This window comes from Cervus elaphus, chromosome 1 (genome assembly GCF_910594005.1).
Source record: "Cervus elaphus chromosome 1, mCerEla1.1, whole genome shotgun sequence".
Lineage (NCBI taxonomy): Eukaryota > Metazoa > Chordata > Mammalia > Artiodactyla > Cervidae > Cervus > Cervus elaphus.
Genome location: NC_057815.1, coordinates 79,974,762 through 79,996,187, shown reverse-complemented (window position 1 = coordinate 79,996,187; position 21,426 = coordinate 79,974,762). Strand labels below are relative to the sequence as shown.

General features: G+C 42.5%; 2 long non-coding RNA genes across 5 annotated transcripts in view; one reads left to right on the top strand and one right to left on the bottom strand.

Moving 5' to 3' along the window:
* The window catches only part of LOC122698462, a 38,455-nt gene extending 33,576 nt beyond the window's left edge, over nt 1–4,879 (top strand). For 2 of the 4 annotated variants that reach the window (XR_006342346.1, XR_006342344.1), the window contains 2 exons: nt 1,923–3,042; nt 3,303–4,879. This is a non-coding gene — a long non-coding RNA (uncharacterized LOC122698462). The remainder of the gene's footprint in view (nt 1–1,922; nt 3,043–3,302) is intronic. The other 2 variants (XR_006342347.1, XR_006342348.1) reach the window with 2 other exon arrangements.
* Nucleotides 4,880–10,793: 5,914 nt separating this feature from the next.
* Nucleotides 10,794–21,426, bottom strand: part of LOC122706474 — a 28,626-nt gene continuing 17,993 nt past the window's right edge. Inside the window, exon 3 of the long non-coding RNA XR_006344400.1 lies at nt 10,794–11,110. This is a non-coding gene — a long non-coding RNA (uncharacterized LOC122706474). The remainder of the gene's footprint in view (nt 11,111–21,426) is intronic.

Genomic DNA, 21,426 nt, shown 5'->3' with positions numbered 1-21,426 from the left:
CTCTGCCATTCCTAAATAAACCCATTTTTGCTGATAAGCCCATTTTTGTGAAATAAACATAAAATTGGCTGTTTTATGTTTATAAAAGGTCAAACAGATTAAGTTTTTTTTCCAATGAATTTCTATTTTCCCATTCTTTTCTGAAATGTGGCTGTATTGAATGGGACAAGAAGCCTGGATAGTAAAGGTCTTCAGTCAGAATACCCAGAGGAGAGAGTCAGTGCTGATCCCCAGGTTCCTAGGGTCAAACAGTTTATCCCCCTACTCTCACCCACGCCAGGGCTCACTGCACCTCAAGAATCCCATTAGAAGGGCTGCTTTGGCATTCTGAGAGTTCTCCATTCAGTGTGGTTTTATCAGAGGAATTAAGCCAGAAAGCATGCAGCTCAGATAACAGGATTAATTAACATTCTTCTCATTCTGCAGACAACCGATCCGGGAGGAGTGCCTCCTGTGTCTTGCTGGTCCTACTGCGGTGGGCCTGGTGCAGGCCTGGAGCTGCCCAAGGCTGGTCTGGGATTTAAATGACTCTGCTGAATCCTAGCCTTCTCTAGGAACCGCGTGTTGTGAACAAAACAAAACAAAACTCTCCTTTGTTCTCATGTGGCTTTTCCCCCTCCTGTCGGCCCCACTGGTTTTCAGCTTTGTATTTCTAGGCTGGTGTCGCTATACGGAACCTGGCAGCTAATAATGATTGTCGCAATGAGAGCGGGCACTAACATTTACGGAGCCTTCCCTGTGGACCCGCATGAGGTATTCACGAAATCCATGTGGAATGAGCCTTCACTAGAGGTCTCAGTCTCAGCACCAGCCCACCTTGCGTCTGTACCATCGTCCCAGCAGGCTTAGTGGTAAAGAATCTGCCTGCCAATGCAGGAGACAAGGGTTTGATGCTTGGGTCTGGAAGAGCCCCTGGAAAAAGAAATGCAACCCACTCCAGTATTCTGGCCTGGGAAATGTCATGGATAGAGGAGCCTGGTGGGCTCCAGTCCATGACGTTGCAGAGAGTTGGACATGACTGAGTGGCTGAACACCCCCACCCAGAAGATCTGCCCCCAGTATGGCATTTGTGAGCAATGGCTCCTCCACTGAAGACTGTAAGCAGAGATAAATATGCAGACTTGGACTCGCAGTGTTACCAGCTAGCGCTGACTTTAAATTTTTCCCAATAGGTACCTCCTCTCCCCACCATCCCCAAACTTCACTCTTCTTCCACCTTTCTCTTCATTTCTCCTCTTTTTCTTCCCCACCCTCAGCGTCTGTAATTCTCTTGATGTTCCAGAGCTGTTAGGCACTAACTCTCATTTTGCAAAGCCCAGCTGACACTTAGGAAAGGAAAGCTAGCTTCCTCCCTGGAATCCAGCTTCACGGCCTCAAGCACCTGTCCTGTGGGCAAGGGGTCCTCAGCATGTTCCAGTTACTACCTTAGCTCATATAATTCTCTTGACATTCTTGAGAGGGAAGATTCCCGGGGATCACTCCCATTTTGGACAAGAAACAGGCTCAGAGGTTAACTTGCCCATGGTCACAGCCAGATTCAGAATTAAGAAACCCAGATCTGTGAGAGGTCTTAATGGCTTGGCTTACTGTGACCATATGTCTCAGCCCTGGAGAGCCCCAGTTTAAGCCAGTGTTCTTCATGCTCCACGGTGCCCTAGTCTGGAAAGTTATGGTCATTCTAACTATGCCATAGACTTGTCCATTTTTGCATCCACAGCACCTGGCAGCTGGAAGTGCTCACTGAATAGCTTCAGAGACGCTTCCTGGGTGGGTCTTGAGATGGTCTCAAGACCATCTGCATCTCAAGACCATCTGAACCAGCCATACTTCCCCTGCCTCTGCCTCAAAGCCTTTGAAGAGGGCTCTTTTGCAAGGCTGTCAGGCAGCTAACCTAACAAAATGAATTTCTCTCTGTGCTTCAGGCTCCATTCATCTCCCTGTGGAACCGCAGCACGGCGGGGCTCAGACAGGCTGGGCGACCACGGTGGACACCTTCACAAAGGCTGAAGTCATCATATTTCATCCTCACCTCCCTCCCTGGGAGACAGTCAGGATTGAGATGGATTACACTTGTTCATGAGCTAACGTTTCAAGTGAGAGTTGGATGGAGGCTTAATAGAATTAATTAATTCTCCGTGTTCCAAGAAGGGAGGGAAAAGGGAGATACGGGAAAACTCTCCACCACAGCAGGCTCTCTGGTGGCCCCAGAGATCCTGGCAGGTGCTCACTGGTTTCTTTCTACGCCCTGATTTCCTTTGGGGCAAGGTTAGTTTTGTTCAGAGCAATGAGGAAAAGCAGCCTTTCCCTGATGGCTTGTTATTTGTACAGGAAATGAGCTCTATGGGTTTGGATATTCAGAGTGTCGACTTCAGGCTGCACAGGGGCCAGGTTCCCTCCCTGCTCCCCCCTCCGCAATCTCTCCCTTTGGAGCAGGGACAGAAATCTCAATCCCTAAAGCGAGAGACAGCAGGTGGTGTTTAAAAGCTAAGACTTCGGGGCTAGAATGCCTTGCTAAGAGTTCCAGCGCTGACACTACTTTTAGTATGGACCTTCATGTTCTCATCTGCAGAATGGGGTTAATAACCGTACCTCTTCCAAAGATGACTGTGACAACGAAAGGTGAAGCCCCTAGTTCAGAGTCTGACATATAGTGCCACATACCTATGCTGTGTGCTGCTGGCTGGTAAGGAAAATTAATGTGGATAAAGGTGTCTGGGTAATAGGAAGGGGGATGCTATGCCAATTTAGACAGAATGTGCTCCATCTGAACTAGACAGCCTGAACCTGTGGGCATATAGACCCAGTGTTGCCAAAATCTTCCAGTTTTTCAAAAGAAGCCCCCCGTCCAGATTTTGTGTGACATCTTCTAAGTTGTGAATGCTGATGATGAATTTAAAAAACATGAGATGCTGGGCTGCACAGGACAATCAGTGGGTCTGATGCAGCTGGGGGCCTGCAGATGGTGGCCTCTGCTTACTTATTCCATGCTGTCCCTGCAGAATGGTGGAGACCAAAGCCATGCAGCTTCCAGGAAACACAGAGGTGGGTGAATTGCTTTTATTGCATCCAAAGTAGTATTTGACAATCAAAAAGGAGGACAGGGGACGGGGTGAGCATCTGAGACTCAAATGGGCAGTGGTAGGTTGGCAGTGCCCAGCCCAGGGGCACTCAGTAGGGAAAAGGCATCCCAGTCTAGGCAATTTCCTGCTGGGACAGGGTGGCAGATAAAGTCCAGATTGTGGGTGGCTACTTACGGGATGTCACTAAATCTTCGAATCACCAGACTTACCCTTACTTTCCAGTCACCAGCTTAACACAGGACCAAGAGCCTGGCCTCATGCATCAAGCTTTGTGAATTGCATCCTGGCTCCAACCCACTCTCAGCTATGTGACTTTGAACAAGTAACTTTACTTCTCTGTACCTCATTTTTATTTGCAAAATTACTAGTGCCTGCATCCTGTAAATAGCCACCCACCATCTGGACTTTATCTGCCACTGTCCCAGCAGGAAGCTTACTTAGACTGGGATGCCTTTTCCCCACTGAGTGCCCCTGGGCTCAGCACTGCTAACCTACCACTGACCATTCAAGTCTCAGCTGCTCGCCCCTGTCCTCTGTCCTTTGTGATTGTCAAATCCTACTTTGGATGCAATAAAAGCAATTCATCCACCTCTGTATTTCATGGAAGCTGCATGGTTTTGGTCTCCTCCATTCTGCAGTGACAGCTGCATTAGAAGGAAATGAAGTGATATATGTGAAAAGTTAGTATAGGACCAACCACATCAAAATTACTCAATAAATATTATTATTAATATAAGTAACCATCATTTAAATAAATATTAGCTTTTATTACACACAAAGCAATAGAAAGTTATGAAGCACTTAATGGGTCTGAGTTTTAAATCCGGGCTCCATGGGAAATATTAGGACATTGAGGACAGGCCCTAAATCTTACTTACTACTAAATCCCCAACGTGGAGCACAGTCTTCATTGAATAAGGGTCTCCTGTGTAAAAAATTAACAATGAAAGATTAATGCTGCTCAGGTCATCAATAGAAGGGCAATCTGAAGCAGAAGGGTGTGAATATCTGAAAGAGTCAAATACAATTCCATTGAATATTCAGTTTCAGAAGAAATCAACTCAGATGCAAGCAGTCAGGGGAAAGTCTCAAGGAAACAAAGGTGTGGCTTGGCTAGGAAGCAAAAACACATACCAAGAGTGCTGAGTAAATGGAGATGGTGACAAAGTGCTAGGTGTGTTTCAGGGACAGTGAGCAAAGGAATTTGACGGGGGCAGAGTGGTCAGAACAGTTAGTAGGTGAAAGAAATCTGGAAAGCTGGACTGACACTTTATTGAAGAAGGCCTTCAAAGCCAAGCAATGGTAGAGATTGCTAGATGTCTCTCCTTCCTTTTGAACAAAATTCTTAGTTTATTCACTAAATACATTGATACTATACTTCTCAGCCTCAGTGGTAGCTGGGTGCAGCCATGTGACTAGATTCTGATTTAGTTGAGGCCAATGAGACTTAATGAGATTTAAATTCTGGGATGTTGACCCAATGGCTGGAGCTTTAGCAGCCATCCTAGCTCTAGAGGCAAAATGCTAAGGCTTTTGGCCGGAAGGAAGGAAAGAGCCAGTCTCCCTCATCAGCCTCAGATATTCTTCCTCTGAGTGGCTACTAAAGAGAGAAATAAACTTTACTGTTTAAGTCACTGTTATTTGGGTCTATTTTAACATGCAGCCAAACATAATCCTAACTGATACACAAGTCAAAGACTTTATGCTTTATCCTGGGATATCAGGCAACCATTGGAAATTTTTTTGGTGAGTAACAAGATTCCCTGGTGGCTCAGATAGCAAAGAGTCCACCAGCAATGCAGGAGACCCAGGTTTGATCCCTGGGTCAGGAAGATCCGCTGGAGCAGGAAATGACAACCCACTCCAGCATTCTTGCCTGGAGAATCCCATGGACAGAGGAGCCTAGTGGGTTATAGTCTGTGGGATTGCAAAGAGTCAGACACAACTGATCAACTAACACTAACAGCAAGATGAATATTTGGTATGGAGTATACAACCCAGAATAGTCTGGAAGCAGCTATGCAATAGGGATGGAAAGAAGGGGAACCCAAAGGCTGAAAGCTCAGAGAGGAGATTAATGCAGTAAGTGAGTAAGTATGTAAGTGTTGCTCAGTCATGTCCGACTCTGCAACAGTGCATGCACTGTAGCCTGCCTGGCTCCTCTGTCCATGGAATTCTCCAGAGAAGAATACTGGAGTGGGTTGCCATTTCCTTCTCCAGTTAATACAGTCGTTTAGGCAGAATGAACAAATGAGTGTATTAGTTGAATTATCCAGAGAAACAGGACTAATAATATTCTTGCCTGGATGATTCCATGGACAGAGGAGCCTGGCAGGTTACAGTCCATGGGTTCACAAAGAGTCAGACATGACTGAGTGACTAACACTAACATTAGAATTCTAATAGAACTAGCAGAATTATATATATAAGAAGGAATTGGCTCACACAGTTATGGAGGCTGAGAAATTCCCAGATCTGCAGTTGACAAGCTGGAAACCCAGGAGAACCAATGGGATAGTTCCAAGTCCTAGTCCAAATCCAAAGGTAAAAGAAGACCAATGTCCCAGCTCAAAGACAGGCAGGTTGAGAGAGAGATTTCTCTCTTACTCAGCCATTTTTTGTGCTATTTAGGCCTTCAGCTGATTGGATGAGGACCACCCATATTAGGGAGCACAAGCTGCTTTACTTAGTCTGTGGATTCAAATGTTAATCTCACCCAAAATACACACTCCCACAGACACACTCAGAATAATATTTGAACATTATCTGGGTACCCTCTGGCCAATCAAGTTGATGCATACAATTACCCATTACAAATGAGCCTGTGTTGAAACCTGTTTTGAGGGAAAAATCATTCTAGGAACTGGGATTAAAAAGTAAAATATACATGGAGTATGAGGTACTTTGATAATGTTGAAAAAAGTTACTGCTTATTAATTGATCCAACTAAAATCTTGCCTTAGTGGCTCAGGCCAGGCCAGAAAAAATCAGATAATATCATATAATATTTTATTTTTTATTTTTATTTATTTATTTATTTAACTTTACAATATTGTTTTGGTTTTGCCTTACATTGACTTGAATCCGCCATGGGTATACATGTGTTTCCCATCCTGAACCCCTCTCCCACCTCCCTCCCCATCCCATCCCTCTGGGTCATCCCAGTGCACCAGCCCCGAGCACCCTGTCTCATGCATCGAACCTGGACTGGCGATTCATTTCACATATGATAATATACATGTTTCAGTGTCATTCTCCCATATCATCCCACCCTCGTCCTCTCCCACAGAGTCCAAAAGTCTGTTCTGTACATCTGTGTCTCTTTTGCTGTCTTGCATACAGGGTTATTGTTATCATCTTTCTAAATTCCATATATATGCGTTAGTATACTGTATTGGTGTTTTTCTTTCTGGCTTACTGCACTCTGTATAATAGGCTCCAGTTTCATCCACCTCATTAGAACTGATTCAAATGTATTCTTTTTAATGGCTGAGTAATATTCCATTGTGTATATATACCACAGCTTTCTTATCCATTCATCTGCTGATGGACATCTAGGTTGCTTCCATGTCCTGGCTATTATAAACAGTGCTGTGATGAACATTGGGGTACATGTGTCTCTTTCAATTCTGGTTTCCTTGGTGTGTATGCCCAGCAATGGGATTGCTGGGTCATATGGCAGTTCTATTTCCAGTTTTTTAAGGAATCTCCACACTGTGCTCCATAGCGGCTGTACTAGCATATAATTTTTTAGAGGAGGCTCCTGAGTTAGACTTCCTGGGTTTAAATCCTGGCTCCTTCAATTACCAGCTCTGCAACCTTCGGCAAGTTATTTAAGTCCTCTGTGCCTTGGCTCCTTCTTCACCTACATGACAATTGGGGATGATAGTTTATGTGCTAGAGTTGCTGTAAGCATTAAATGAGAGATGATACTCATTCATTCATGGGTTGTTATATTACACCTGTTATGTGCCCCACACTGTGCTAGATGCTGGGAATACAGGCATGGACAAAAGAAAATCCACTATTTGGATTAACTAGCAAGGACACTTTGAATAAGAGAATATTTATAAAGAAAAGTGGCTTTCACTTTTGCTTATTATCTAGTTGACAGACCAAGAGTTGCCCTATGGAGAACTTGTTTTTCTGAGTTTATTAATATCCTATAATTATCCTGCCAAAGCTTCCACTTAAGTAGACCATACTGTATCTGGATTGTCCCTCAGGTAAATCAACACGGTCTTGTCTCCCCAATTAAATGAAAAACACAAACATGTTAAAGCATGCTGCTCCCCAGCCTCTTTCTTATTTTGAAAATAAGAGTGAGCTTTATTTTGATTGTCTTTGATCAGAACGGGAGTGATTGTAGAGAGAAATTTTCTGTTTCAGTGAAAAACTATAATCCTTTCTTGTGGGTTATCAGATTCTAGTTCCGTTCATTGTCTTTGAGCCTATTTCTCCACTTTGTAAATGGGATCCTGTTAGCTCACACATTTTGTCAGTAATTAATGTTTCCAATTTTTCTCTTACCTTCTTGTCTTGGCATCACTGAGAGCTAAGATGTCCTTTTTCCAAAGCCCTGCACACTGAACTGGACGACCTGACATAACTTCAAAAGACTGATCACCACTCAGAAAGTTCACCAGAACGCTGCATCTCCCATGGTCCCCTCTGGGGAATAACCATGACCATGACATTGCTGGCTGCCATCTTCACACTACTACCGAAAGATATTTTAAGCTCAATATTTAGAAATCTAAACTGGCTATACTCTGGATTAAGAAGAAAACTGCAGAGAAGAGAAGAAAAGAAACGGGAAAAAAATGGGTTCTGCAGTCAGTTCCAATCATTAATCTTTGCTTTTCTTTTGTTTCCATAGAAATGCTCCTCATTAAATGTCTGACTGCTTGCACCATTTGCCGCTGTTTAGTCGCTTAGCCGTGTCCAACTCTTTGTGACCCCATGGGCTGTAGCCCACCAGGCTTCTCTGTCTATGGGATTGCCCAACCCACTGGAGTGGGTTGCTGTTTCCTTCTCCAGTGGATCTTCCCATTCCAGGGATGGAACTCACGTCTCTTTTGTTTCCTGCACTGGCAGGCAGATTCTTTGCCACTGCGCCGCCCAGGAAGCCATATAAAGGCCTACTTTGGGCCTTACTTCCCTGTACAGCATTACCTCCTGAAACACAAATGTCAGACTGGACTGATCTGCTCCCAGGACTGACAGGCTGGGTTAGTGGGATATGAGCCGGTCTATTAATAACTCAGCTCCTTATCTGTGAAACTTCTAGGGAGGTTTCAGATGGGATAAATGAAGGGATCTGGAATATACCATTGTGAAGGGTCTTTGTTCTGAATTCCCCTTATCTGCGTACAAGGGGAAATTTCCCAAAGAATTAAATTTTCAGAAACCTCTGCCCCCAGGGAATCACAACCAGGGAAGACTGACTCCCATCACTGGAGATGAGAAGTTGGCACCAGGATAAGAAATTATCTAAATTCACATGATTACAAAGAGATCATCCCTCTGGAGTAATTCCTAAGGGCCCATTTATCTTTTCTAAATGTTGTTTGTTTTTCCATAAATGCCCCTTTCTTCCTCCTTGTCCTCTGTTAAGTTGGTTTACAAACTCCAAATTGCGCCTCCTTGAGTCACATTTTTCTGTGAACTCCCACATGTGAATAAAAATTTGCCCTTTCTCTTGCTAATCTATATTTTGTCAGATTAATTTGTAGAGCTCCAAATGCTGAGCGTAAAGAGTGCAGAAGAAAAGTATTTTTCTCCCCAAAAGATTGATTCAAATTGAGACTGTCTTGCGGGTGGTATTAAATGGATAGCTACCTGTGTTACCATCATTCTGCTGTTTATCCGATGGATCCAGCTGTGGAGCAGAGTTAGAAAACAGACTCAGTAAATTCAGAATGACTTTGGCTTATATCTTAAAGACTTCATACCACCTCTGTATTTCATCTTCCACTGGTCTCTAGGGGAATTTACCCAGATGAGATAACAGGGTTTTATTTTTATTGCTCCTAACTAAAGCAAGGTTTTAACAACCACTTACCCTGACATTTAATTGGGTCCTTAAGGACGGTTTAGATTCTTTAAATAGTTCCAGTTTTTCCAGGGGACATTTAAGAAGTCATTTCAAGAGCTTAGCAGCTTTAAGAGAAAGTCTAAAGGATCCAGGACCACCTGCCCCCTGGTGGGGAGATGGGGGACAGAGGAAGATATTAAGGACCCCAAGGGGTATGGTCAGTCAAATGAGGAATAGGATCTAAATGAGTAATATAGGATAAGTGATTGAACCAGGGACTTCAAATAAATGGAATTTGGGGGTAGTGGGGAGGAAGTGGGAAAGAGAGGACAAGGGAAACTGTTAATGATTAAAAAACACAAGAGGTAGATCAACCTCTTGATCTACCAAGTGCAACTTTGGTTTGGATCTTGATTCCAATAAAGCAACTATTAAAATATTTTTAAATATGAGGAAGTTGAATGGATTGTATTAATTATGTGTGTTATTGGTTTGAGTTGGAGTGTTTTTGTTCTTTGCTATTCTCCAATAACATTCTAAAGGATTTATGGATGAAAAGCTATATTTAACTCACTTTTTACTGATAGTCATTTTAATTGTTTTCTGTGTTCTGACATCATAACCACCGCCCCCGCCCCAGACAAATATCCTTTTAGTGATCTTTACACATATCTGGGATTATTTCCTCAGGATGGATTTCCATGAGTGTATTGTTGACATTTGCAAAAATGAGAATTTTTTTTTTTTTAACCAACGGATCTATCAGGGAAGCCCTATGCCAAGCTATAACATCTATAATTTACTTCATATCAGGAAAGAAAAAATAATGTATAATGTGGGAAAAGGGGATGCAGATTGTATAAGAATAGCAAAATGATGATTATTAAAGTTAGGTAATAGAGACATGAGGGTTCACAATAGTATTTGAATTTTGCATGTTTGATATTTTAAATAATTAAAAGTAAAATAAAATGGCATACATCACTTCCAGTAGTGTAAATTAATACAAACATTTTGGAAAGCAGTTTGGTATATATATCCAAAGTAATAAAAGTGTTTACTCTGTTAAAAAAAATTGTCATTTTTGCTAATGTCAACAATGCACTCATAGAAATTCATCATAAGGAAATAATCCCAGATATGTGTAAAGATCACTAAAAGGATATTTGTTCCAGTGGGGGTGTTATAATGTCAGAACACAGAAAACAATTAAAATGACTATCAGTAAAAAGTGAGTTAAATAACTCAGGGTGAAGAAATGTGTTGGCATATTACGCTGTCATGAAAAATGATGTTGCTGAAAAATACTAACATAGAAAATGTTTATAATAGGTGAAAAAGGTAAAAAACTGGTTCCCTATAATCAGATTTTTGCTTTTCTACAGAAAATGAAAAGACGTATCTCAAAAGTCATAATGATTTTTTCTAAATAGTGAGGATGTAGATGGTTTATTTTCTCCTTTTAAATTTTTTATGTTTTTCTAAAATTCTAAAAAGAGGGGCTCCCCTGGTGAACCAGTATTTAAGACTCTGTGCTTCCATTGCAGAGGGCATGGGTTTGATGACTGGTCAGGGAACCAAGATGCCACTTGCCTCGAAGCATGGCCAAAGGAAATGAGAGAATGGGAAGAGTATATATTTCCTAAGGCTTCCGTAACAAAATACCACAAACTGGATTGCTTAAAATAACAGAAATTTAGTTTCTCACAGTTCTGGCAGGAAGAAGTCAGAAATCAAGGGGTCCACATGGACATGTTCTCTCTGAGGGCTCTTGGGGAGAATCTGCGCTGTGTCTTTCTCAGCTTCTGGTGCTTCTGGCAATCCTCGTGTTTCTTGGCTTGTAGACTCTACTTGCTTATGGCATCACTCCAGCCTCTGCTTCCATCCTCATTTGGGGCTGTCCTCATGTGTCTCTGTCTCTTTTCTTAAAAGGACACAGGTCAGATTAGGGCCCACCCTAACGAACGATGACCTTATCTTAGTTTGATTGTACCTGTAAAGACCATATTTCCAAATAAGGTCATGTTCACAGATACCAGGGATTAGAGCTTCAATATATCTTTTTGTTGGGACTCAGTCCAACCCACAACAGGAGGACCACCCTGCCCCTCCAATCCCTAACATCCAGCTAAGTACTGACATGAGTCATGTATCCAGTCCTTCAAGGATGGACAATCACCTTGGCCCAAGGATGCAACCACCTGTTTAAATCTGTGATGAGGCAGGAGGTGCTCAGTGGCGGGTGGGGTAGGCAATGATTTGGCTCAAATACCCAAAGGTCATGTGCAGTAGAGAAAATTTCCCAAAGAAATGGTATACCAAAGTATGTTAGGCAGATGAAAATAATAGCTGCCACAGTTTACTCTAAACCATTATGTTGGTGGTGGAAAAGAATCCACCTGCAATGCAGGAGACCCAGGTTTGATTCCTGGGTTGGAAAGGTGCCCTGGAGAAAGAAATGGCAACCCACTCCAGTATTCTTGCCTGGAGAACCCTATGGGCAGAGGAGTCTGGCTGGCTATGGTCCATGGGGTTGCAAGAGTTGGACATGACTTAACAACTAAACCACCAATACTTATTAATAAACCATTATGTTAAATCATTCCATTTTCTGGGATTATATTTATTATCAATTCATTTTGAGAGATTCACCAAGAATTAATGTTGGGTATATTGGTGTGTTTTACCTTTTAAGAATAGGAACCCGAATTACTGGTAACACCCACCTCAAAACTTTTCCAAGGTGAAATTATCAGTTGCATGAAACATTTCCTGGCTGTTATATATCATGAATAAAACAACTACCGTAATCTCTTAGGCAAAGTTAGGATAGGTTCATGTCAAAGAATGTTTTTGGAATAATTATGAAACTATAGATATGTCACAAACCATTAAAAATGGTTAAAACTTATTTTAAAGAGTAATCTTGGAAGTTGGGAATTGTTACGGGCTGAATTATGTCCCTCACTCCTGCCACCAAACTCATATGTAGAAGTCCTAATCCCTAGGACCTCAAAATGTGACCATATTGAACACAAAGTCTTTTAAGAAGTAAAGGTAAAATGACGTTCTTAGGGTAGGTCCTAATCTAATGTAACTGGCATCCTCATAAGAAGAAGAGATTAGGACCAAACATACACAGAGGAAAGACCAGGTGAAGACACAGGGAGAAAGAAGTCCCCTGCCAGCCAAGGAGTGAGGCCTCAGAAGAAACCAACCCTGCCATCACCTTGCTCTTGGATCTTCAGCCTCCAGAATTGGGAGGAAATTGATTTCTGTTGTTTAAACCATCTCATGTGTGGTTCTTTGTGATGGGAGCCCTAGCAAATGAATACGGAGACTCAGAAACAACACAAAGGATCATAACAGAGGAGGTGGGCACGAACCGGTGCTCTGTGCTTATCCGTCAGTCCTGGTATAAGCTCCCTGGGGCCTGCCTCTTTTTGCATCCTCTGTGTGCAGTCAGGCAGCTTCAGAGCTGGGTCATATTTGGCTAGTGATGGGCAAAACCTCTGAGGCATAATTTCTCTCAGGTATGAGATCAAGACCTCATCTGGGCAAATGAGGCTTGAAAAGACATTTGTTACAGGGCTTCTTCCCAGGAGGCGCTACTAGTAAAGAATCCACCTGCCAATGCAGGAGACCCCAGAGACGAGGGTTCGATCTCTGGGTTGGGAAGATCCCCTGGAGGAGGAAATGGCAACCCACTCCAGTATTCTTGCCTGGAAAATCCTATGGATAGAGGAGTCTGATGGGCTACAAAGAGTTGGACACGACTGAGCACACGCATGATGGCGATGAAGACTTATGGGAAAGCAACTTGCTTGTTTTTCTGAGAAAGACACTGGAGAAGACCTTTTCTCTTTCTGAAGGATGTGGTAGAGTAAGCATGTGGCCCCTGGATCTATTGGAAACCATCTTCTGGCCATGATTTGTGATCGTTTTAACATGAAATTGTCCTCACAGAACACAGAGTATAGTGAGAGGAAGAAAATAATCTTTGGTGACATTTTTGAGTGCTGTATTAAGCCTTAGATGACTTTGCAATTAATTACATGGGCCAATAAATGCCCTTTCTCATATCAATCTGTTATTTTAACTGGAAGTATCCTTCTCTAATGGTTAGAAAATCAGTATTTTTTTAAAGGCATGGATTACTTTCATAAGCTTGGAGAAATAACTGAAAAAAACCAACAGCGTGCATGCTTGCTCGCTCAGTCGCTTCAGTCATGTCCGATTCTTTGTGATTCTGTGGACTGTAGCCCGCCAGGCTGCTCTGTCCATGGGATTCTCCAGGCAAGAATACTGGAGCAGGTTGCTATTTCCTCCTCCAGGGGATCTCCCAATTCAGGTATTGAACCCCAGTCTCCTGTGTTGCAGGTGGATTCTTTACTGTCTGAGGCACCAGGGAAGCCCCCAAAGCAACCTACACCATCAAAATCCAAAGAATTACTTTTGGGAAATTTCATAATAAGAAAAATAAGAAGCAGGAGGAATTTTTTATCAGGAACTTATTTCTAAAAACGAAATAAAATCATTATAAGCAAACATAGTAAACAATTACCCTTTACAGATTATCTTTGGCCAAGCTCTGCACTAAGTGTATCATATGCCATAGCTCATTTAATCTACACAACACTCCTGTGAAGAGGGTTCTACAAATTTCGCACTTTTACAGATGAGGAAACAAAGATTCCAAGAGTTTAAATAACCAGCTCAGTATCACAGTAAAAAAGGCTAAAGGAGAACTGGGTCCTGCTAGTCTAACTCCAGGGCCTTCCCAGGTGGCATTAGTGGTAAAGAACCTGCCTCCCAATGCAGGAGACATAAGAGACATGGGTTCAATCTCTGGGTCAGGAAGATCCCCTGGAGGAGGGCATGGCAATCCACTCCAATATTCTTGCCTGGAGAATCCCATGGACAGAGGAGCCTGGCGGGCTATAGTCCATAGGGTCATAAAAAGTTGGAAATGACTGAAGTGATTTAGCACACAATCTAACTCCAAAGCCCCACCTTGAACAAGTACACACACTGCCTTCTAAGCATATATCAATTTAGTCCTTACACCACTTTCCAGGGTGGGGCCAATAACAGATGAGGAAATTCACATTCACAGAAATTAAGTAACAGGAGGGAGCTCCATCAGCTCGCGATTATGCAAAAAGGTGAACCACAGGGCAGAGAGTATTAAGTCAGAGATTAACAGGCAAGATCATTGATATATGGAAAGAACCACCAAAACTTGGCACTCAGTGAGCCCTTAAAGATTCCTGGTTCATCACGTTCTTTTAGTACTGGAAGATTAAGGCTCAGAGAAGTTTCATCTCTTGCCTAGGGCAACACAGCATGTTAGTGACAGAGGGGGCATCTGCTGAATGTGCTTAATTTGGGAACTTTTCCCTGTCTTAATGGAGTAGATCAAGCCTCCAGGGCCTGTTCATCTGATAATAGACCCCTGATTTTCACTGTAGAAACCACCCCTTCGCCCTGCATGTGGTCTTGAAGGACTGGCAAAAGTCTCCCTCCCTTGGACATGTGATTTGAGCTAGAACAATGGGAATCTCTCTCCTAGGAATTTAAATTTGGGCAGCCATTTATTTTGATAATAAATCTCTGTTTTTCTTTAAGGAATTCAGAGTCAATTTGTAGAGTTTAGAATCTGTGGACCTGGATTAGTTGAGGCTTTTTCAGTTACAAGTGTTAGAAACTCAAGCCAAATATACTTAAGCAAAAAAGAATTTAGTGCCTTAGGTGAGGGATCTGCAAACTGTTGCTCTTGGGCCAAATCCTGCTCACCACCTACTCTTGTAAATAGTTTTATTGGAGCGCAGTTACACCCACTGGTGTATGTACTCTCTATGGTTTTTACACTGTAGTAGCAGAGATGAGTAGCTTTGACAGAAAGCTTTTCAAGCAGGCCCTTTATAGGAAAAGGCTGCCGATCTCTGATTTAGGTGGAATCAAAGTCAAGTGGCTTGATCGAGGGGCTTGATGATATTTCCAAAATCCAGACCTTCCATCTCTTTGCTTCTGCCTGCTTTCCTCCCTGTATTAGCTTCATTCTTGGATTAGCTTTCTCCTTGCAGTTGTAGCCCAAGCAGGGACAACAGTTTATTCCCTCCACAGGCAAATAAAAGTCTTGGGTCAGCAACTCATTGGCCCAAATCAGCTTTTCCCTACAGGCAGAGGAGCGGGGCTTACTGATTGAAGTCAATAAAGATTCACCCCCTGAAGCTAAGGATGGGGTAAACAAGGATTCTGTAGGGATATGAGAAGCCCTAATTTGCCAGATTTGCTGAATGTCTTCCCTGGTGGCTCAGATGGTAAAGAATCTTCCTGCAATGCAGGAGACCTGAGTTCCATCCCTGGGTTGGGAAGATCCCCTGGAGGAGGAAATGGTAACCCACTCCAGTATTCTTGCCTGGAGAATCCCAAGGACAGAAGAGCCTGGCGGGCTACAGACTATGGAGTTGCAAAGAGTTGAATAAGTTGGAGAGACTTCACTTTCTAGAGTCAATACTGCTATCATACTCCTATTATAGCTGACTTCCAGTGCAGAGTTGGGAGGAGATGCACGGTAGCAGACCATTAAATAGTATTTCCACAATAAACGCCACAGACATAAATATTTCAAGGGCTAAGATGATAACAAAGTGTAGCAAAATAATTAGGAAGTGATGAACTTGGAACATTTATTACTAATTGCATGTTTATATAAGTTAATTTTTAATAAGGGCCATGTTTGACAACTGGCTTATACTTAACAGTCAGCTCTTACTCACCAGCTCCAGCACAGCATAAAACTTATGGAGACTTCTTTTACCAGAACACAAATAGATATTAGATGGTAAACAGACAACAACAACAAAAACAAACAAACAAACAAATAAAATACCACACTAGTATCCATTGTGGAAAAACTGATAAACCAGGTAAGGTGGGAAAGAGTATGTGATTTTAAGAAAATAAAATATATGTACATTTTTGGGTGAATCCAACAGTGGTGAGAAGCTAGAGTCAGGCCCTGTGAGGCTAGAGATGTGTGGGCTTATATGGGCTGCCCACTGTCCCTCAAGTAGCTCCATAAAGCATTGGTTTACACTGACTTCAGGTGACCTCCTGAAGTAGGTAAAGTAGGTAAAGTGACCCATTAGGCCACGCTGAGAGCTAATCCAGAAAGTTCCATAGGAAGAAATCAGGCCATGTAGGAGGGCCAGACACCAAGGAAAATTAAAAGCACAATATGATGGAAATACAGATAAATATTAAATGCCATTACTATGGAACACAGTTCATCAATAACACAGTCTCTGGGGGCATTATTAATAAGAAAATTAAGAAATGTCTTGGATCTATAGTCTGTGAAAGTTCTCAAAGGACAGTCCTTTGAACATCTGATTGTGGGCCCCATGCTCACTCTTTGGAGGGCACACTGTCTCTACGAATGAGAAAACAGAAATGTGGACATGGTCATAGCGAACAATTGATTGTTGTTGTTCAGTTGCTAAATTGTGTCCGGTGGGGTCTTTCCCAGTGAGTCGGCACTTTGAAACTGGTTGAGCTGTGACTATATTCCAGTCTTTTGATTCTAAACTCTATTCTATGAGCTGTAATCTGACAAATAACATGCTTTTGCCTTGGGATATGCACACACACATAAACAGGTTAAAACTAGAGAACCAAGTCACCACAAGAAAAAAATACCAGGATAATAAATGCTTTTATTTAGGGATTTATTTGCATAGGCTAATGAGTCCATTAATATATTTTGACTAATTAGATATGTTAGCACCCAAAATGGAGCGGGTAAATTTGGTTCTTCCATTTGACTTTCAAAGCAGTAGGTTTCAACACTATTATCATGGATAATATAGTGGTTCAGGGTTCAGATTGTAGAGACAGGCTGCCCAGATTTGAATCCCAGCTCTATTATTGCTATCTGGAGGATATTGTTTACTTTTTTGTGGCTTAATTTCCTCATCTGTAAAATGGGGACAATAACGGTGCTTCAAAGGTTGTTTGAAGATTAAATGAAATAATGCTCAGAGCAGTACCTGGCACATAGTAAACCCTTGATATATGTTAGTGGTTAGTATTTTTATCATAATCAACACTACTGATTTTACTTGGCATAAATACTAGCTTCAGAAGTCAAACTTTAAATGGATGTGCTTATTTAAATTTAGATTTGTTTATTCCTGCTATGATCCTTAGTAGTAAAAACACTATACACTCACATCCATGTATTTTTTTATATTGTCCAAAATCTGTCTGAAAATATTCTCATTTACTCCACTACACAAGAACACTGGCATCATTTAGGGATATGAGAAAAAGAAAGTCTGGATAACTTAAGTGTTAAGCCTTGGAGCCACAATCCAGCCCGATCTCCTGACTCCAACAGTTACCAAAGACAGCTGCACTTTCTTAGCCTTTTAGCTGCTGCATCACTGGGCTGTTCTTTGCTCACAAAGCTTCCCTGAAGCCCTCCGTCCCCTTGCTAGGTTTAATGGCTGGTCTCTGATGCTCCTTCAGCATCACCACCCTTCCTTTCACTGGAGAATCCACCCCTCCCCCTTTCTCAGCCATGCAGTTTGAGTGGGACCAGCTTCACACACTCAGTCCCATGAAGGATCCTGACTGATACAATTAGCCTGCCTTAGACTCTAGGCCACATGATTGGGTGTGGCGTGAGCACATGACCCAATGTGGACCAATGAGAATCCTAGGTCTTCAGCAGGAGACTTTAGAAGAGATTCCCAGTATTCCTGAGTCCAGTGTGGGTTGAGGGCTCTAACTGGGTTAGTTATGTTGTTCTCATGATAAGAGCAGGAAACTACCAGCAGATGCAGGTGTGCATCTAAGCAAAGGATGAAGTCCACAATAACAAAGGCAGAATGAAGATATGGAGAAAATCCTCAATGATGTCATTTGAGCTGCTAGAAATTGCCTTACTGGAGGCCAGCATCCACTCTAAACTTTTTGGTTATTAGGATCAAAATTTTCCTTTCATTATGGAAGCCTCCAAGTTGGGTTTTCTGTCACAGCAAAGAGTTCTATTTGATAGAAAGGACCTTCCCATATGACCTACACAGAATCCTCAAAGCAAAGAAGAGATTTAGGCTAGACTAGTTTTATAATCTTGACATGGGATATATATATATTCTTCACAATGCTTGCTTCTGGTTCTAAATTTCCTTTATTCCTCCTTTTTTTTTTCATATAATACCTATTGAAGAGTTAATAATCCATTTTATTTTCCATCAGGAGAGAAAAAAGTGATGGGTATTAAGTGCTTCTATTATTTAAAAAGTTATTGCTATATGATTTTGGACCATCAGGACTGTTCTAGTAAAAAGATAAAAGGTGTGGAGGGGATGTGGCAGGGAGGGTAATTAAAGGAAACCGGTTCTCAACAGGCCAAGCTCCCAAGAACATCTTCTTTCGTTATATTTGAGTCTCTGACACTTGCTACCAAATTTAGACCTCCTTTTCTGCCTTTTCCTCCATTTCCCTTCTCTCTGACGTATCCTGTGGTCCACTCCTTCTTAATTCCTTTCCACGTTTTGGGATATCCAGGACACTTCTCTGACTGTGCGTGTTGCCCGCGCCTCCTTCGCACTATATGGCTTATGTCATATATGTCCCTGCGCTCCTGTCCTAGTGCAGGCTGAGCACCCCAAAACTTCCACCCTCAGTGTCCTTAATGACTCGTAGCTGACAGCAGCCCCACACATCCATATCCACCCTTTCCAGAGATGCTGTAAACGAACCCAGATGAACCCCAGCTTTCTGGGTTTCAGGGATTCATCACATCTCAGGATTGGGAGGAAATCAGCTAGCTAATGCAACAGTCCTAACTGGTGTGTGTGGGCCAGCTGCATGTAGTGTCCTAAGCAAGGTGGTGAAAATAGTACCAGATAATTTACTTAAATCAGTGAACTTAAAAAGATAAAACAAAGACTGATAAAAAGAACTACATTAAAATCAGGGACTTCAGTTTATCAGAAAACACCTATAACAGCTAAAGTTCTCATATCTAGACTCCATGAAGAATTTTGGCAAATGAGTAAGAAACTTCAACAGACTCTTTCCAGAAGAGGGTATTCAAATGGCTAATTAGTATATGAAAAGCGTACAAACGCCTCCCTCACTTGGGAGACACCAATGAAAACCACCAGAAACCAGAATGATAAACAGCTGACCTGCTCATAAGAAGTCTCATGGGAATACATATTGTTGATGTTCAGTCGCTCAGTCCTGTCCGACTCTTTTGTTGCCGAATGGTCCATAGCTCACCAGGCACCTCTGTCCAGGGGATTTCCCAGGCAAGAATACTGGAGTAGGTTGCATTTCCTTTTCCAGGGGATCTTCCTGACACAGGGATTGAACCTGTGTCTCCTGCATTGGCAGACAGATTCTTTACCCCGAGCTGCCAGGGAAGCCCGAGAATGCAAATCGGCAGAGTTATTTTGGAGGCCTACTTAGTGTCTACTAAGCAGTTTAGAACCTACTATAGCTGAACACAGACAACCTATGACCCAGCAACTCCACTCGTAGGTATGATGTGGACTAATCAAACGATGCTAAACACAGACCTAGTCTGACTCTTTGCAACCCCATGGACTATACAGTCCATGAAATTCTCCAGGCAAGAATACTGGAGTGAATAGCATTTCCCTTCTTCTGGGGATCTTCCCAACCCAGGGATCGAACCCAGGTCTCTTGCATTGCAGGTGGATTCTTTACCAGCTGAGTATGAGAGATGAAAAAAAAACAACAACAACTAAAGGCAACATCAGTCTTCAGGTTCCATTCAACTGTCCATAAAATACAGTATATAGACCATTTTGTGCATGCTAAATGATTTACATCACAAAGTTCATTTAACCCTCAGAACTCTGAGACAGGTTTGATCACCCCAATTTTACAGATGGGCTCAGAAGGGTAGGAAAACTTGCCGCAGGGCACACAGCTACGTTAGGAGAGTGCTAGGATTTAAACCTGATCCAGTCAGTTTCCACACTCTTACGTTCTGTACCGCCTTTGTTGCTGGTTGCCTTCACTGAGATAGGCAAACCCTGTGAAGGAGGGGGAGAGGAAAGCGGCTGTGAGATTTCCCCTGCTCTGGGTTCCCACAACCCTACTTCGTCCACCTACCCAGATGCAAGCCTACTTCAGGAAGGTGTTGGTTGGGGTTCTTCTCTTTTCCAGGTTTCTATCCAGAGCCGTAGCCTAGTCCAGGAGCCCACAGCTATGGCCCAAGGGCCAAATCCAACCCATCACCTGTTTCTTCAAATAAAGTTTTATTGGAACATAGCCAGTATGAAATTAGCCTGTGTATAGACTATGGTTGCTTTTGCCCTGCAATAAGTGATAGTTGCTCAGTTGCGTCCGACTCTTTGCTATCCCATGGACTGTAGCCCACCAGACTCCTCTGTCCATGGAATTCTCCAGGCAAAAATACTGAAGTGGGTTGCCATTTCCTTCTTCAGGGGATCTTCCCAACCCAGGGATCGAGCACAGGTCTCCTACACTGCAGGCAGATTACTTACCATCTGAGTCTCCAGGGAGGCCTACTATTAAGAGACATTTCTAAGTATAAAGCAGGTCAACTTAAAAAGTATCAGCAGAGCCATATGGCCCTCAGTGCCTATAACATTTATTATCTGGTTCTGTACAGAAAAAGTTTGCTGACCCCTGCCTAGACTAATAAACTTCCCTTGCAGTCAAACCCCTATAAGAGGCAGGAGGAGGTGATTTCATCACATCCTGGTCCTAAACAACAAACTTTTAGGTGCCCCAGGTCCCATCCCAGAGGAGATACATCTGGATGCTCTGCGTTTAGGAGAATTCTCAGGTGCCCTGAAGCTCCTTTCTGCTCCTAACAGACCCATCCCCTCTCTGGTAGCCAATCCTGAAAGGTCTAGTTTGGCGGCAAGGTAACTACGGTCACCTGTGTGAACTCTACTTACGTCTAATTACCCCACAGCACAGATTGGTTTTGCATATCCTTTACAATGTCATATTAAATTTGTTGCAAGCCTTATTTGATTCCAAACTAAACTATACTCATGCATATTCTATCTTGCTAATGAGCTGCTTTTGGAAAATGGCCAATTGCTCACAATTTACACAAAATCAAAGGGAACACTGGTCAGGAGTGCTGGGTTATTGGCTCGTGCCCAGAATTATTTCTTAATGTGTAGCTGAAGAAAGGAAATGACTATAAAGCTAACAGCCCCCAAAGAAGTTACAATTTCCAAAACTAAATATCAAGAGAGAACCATTAGAAAGTTTATGAATTGT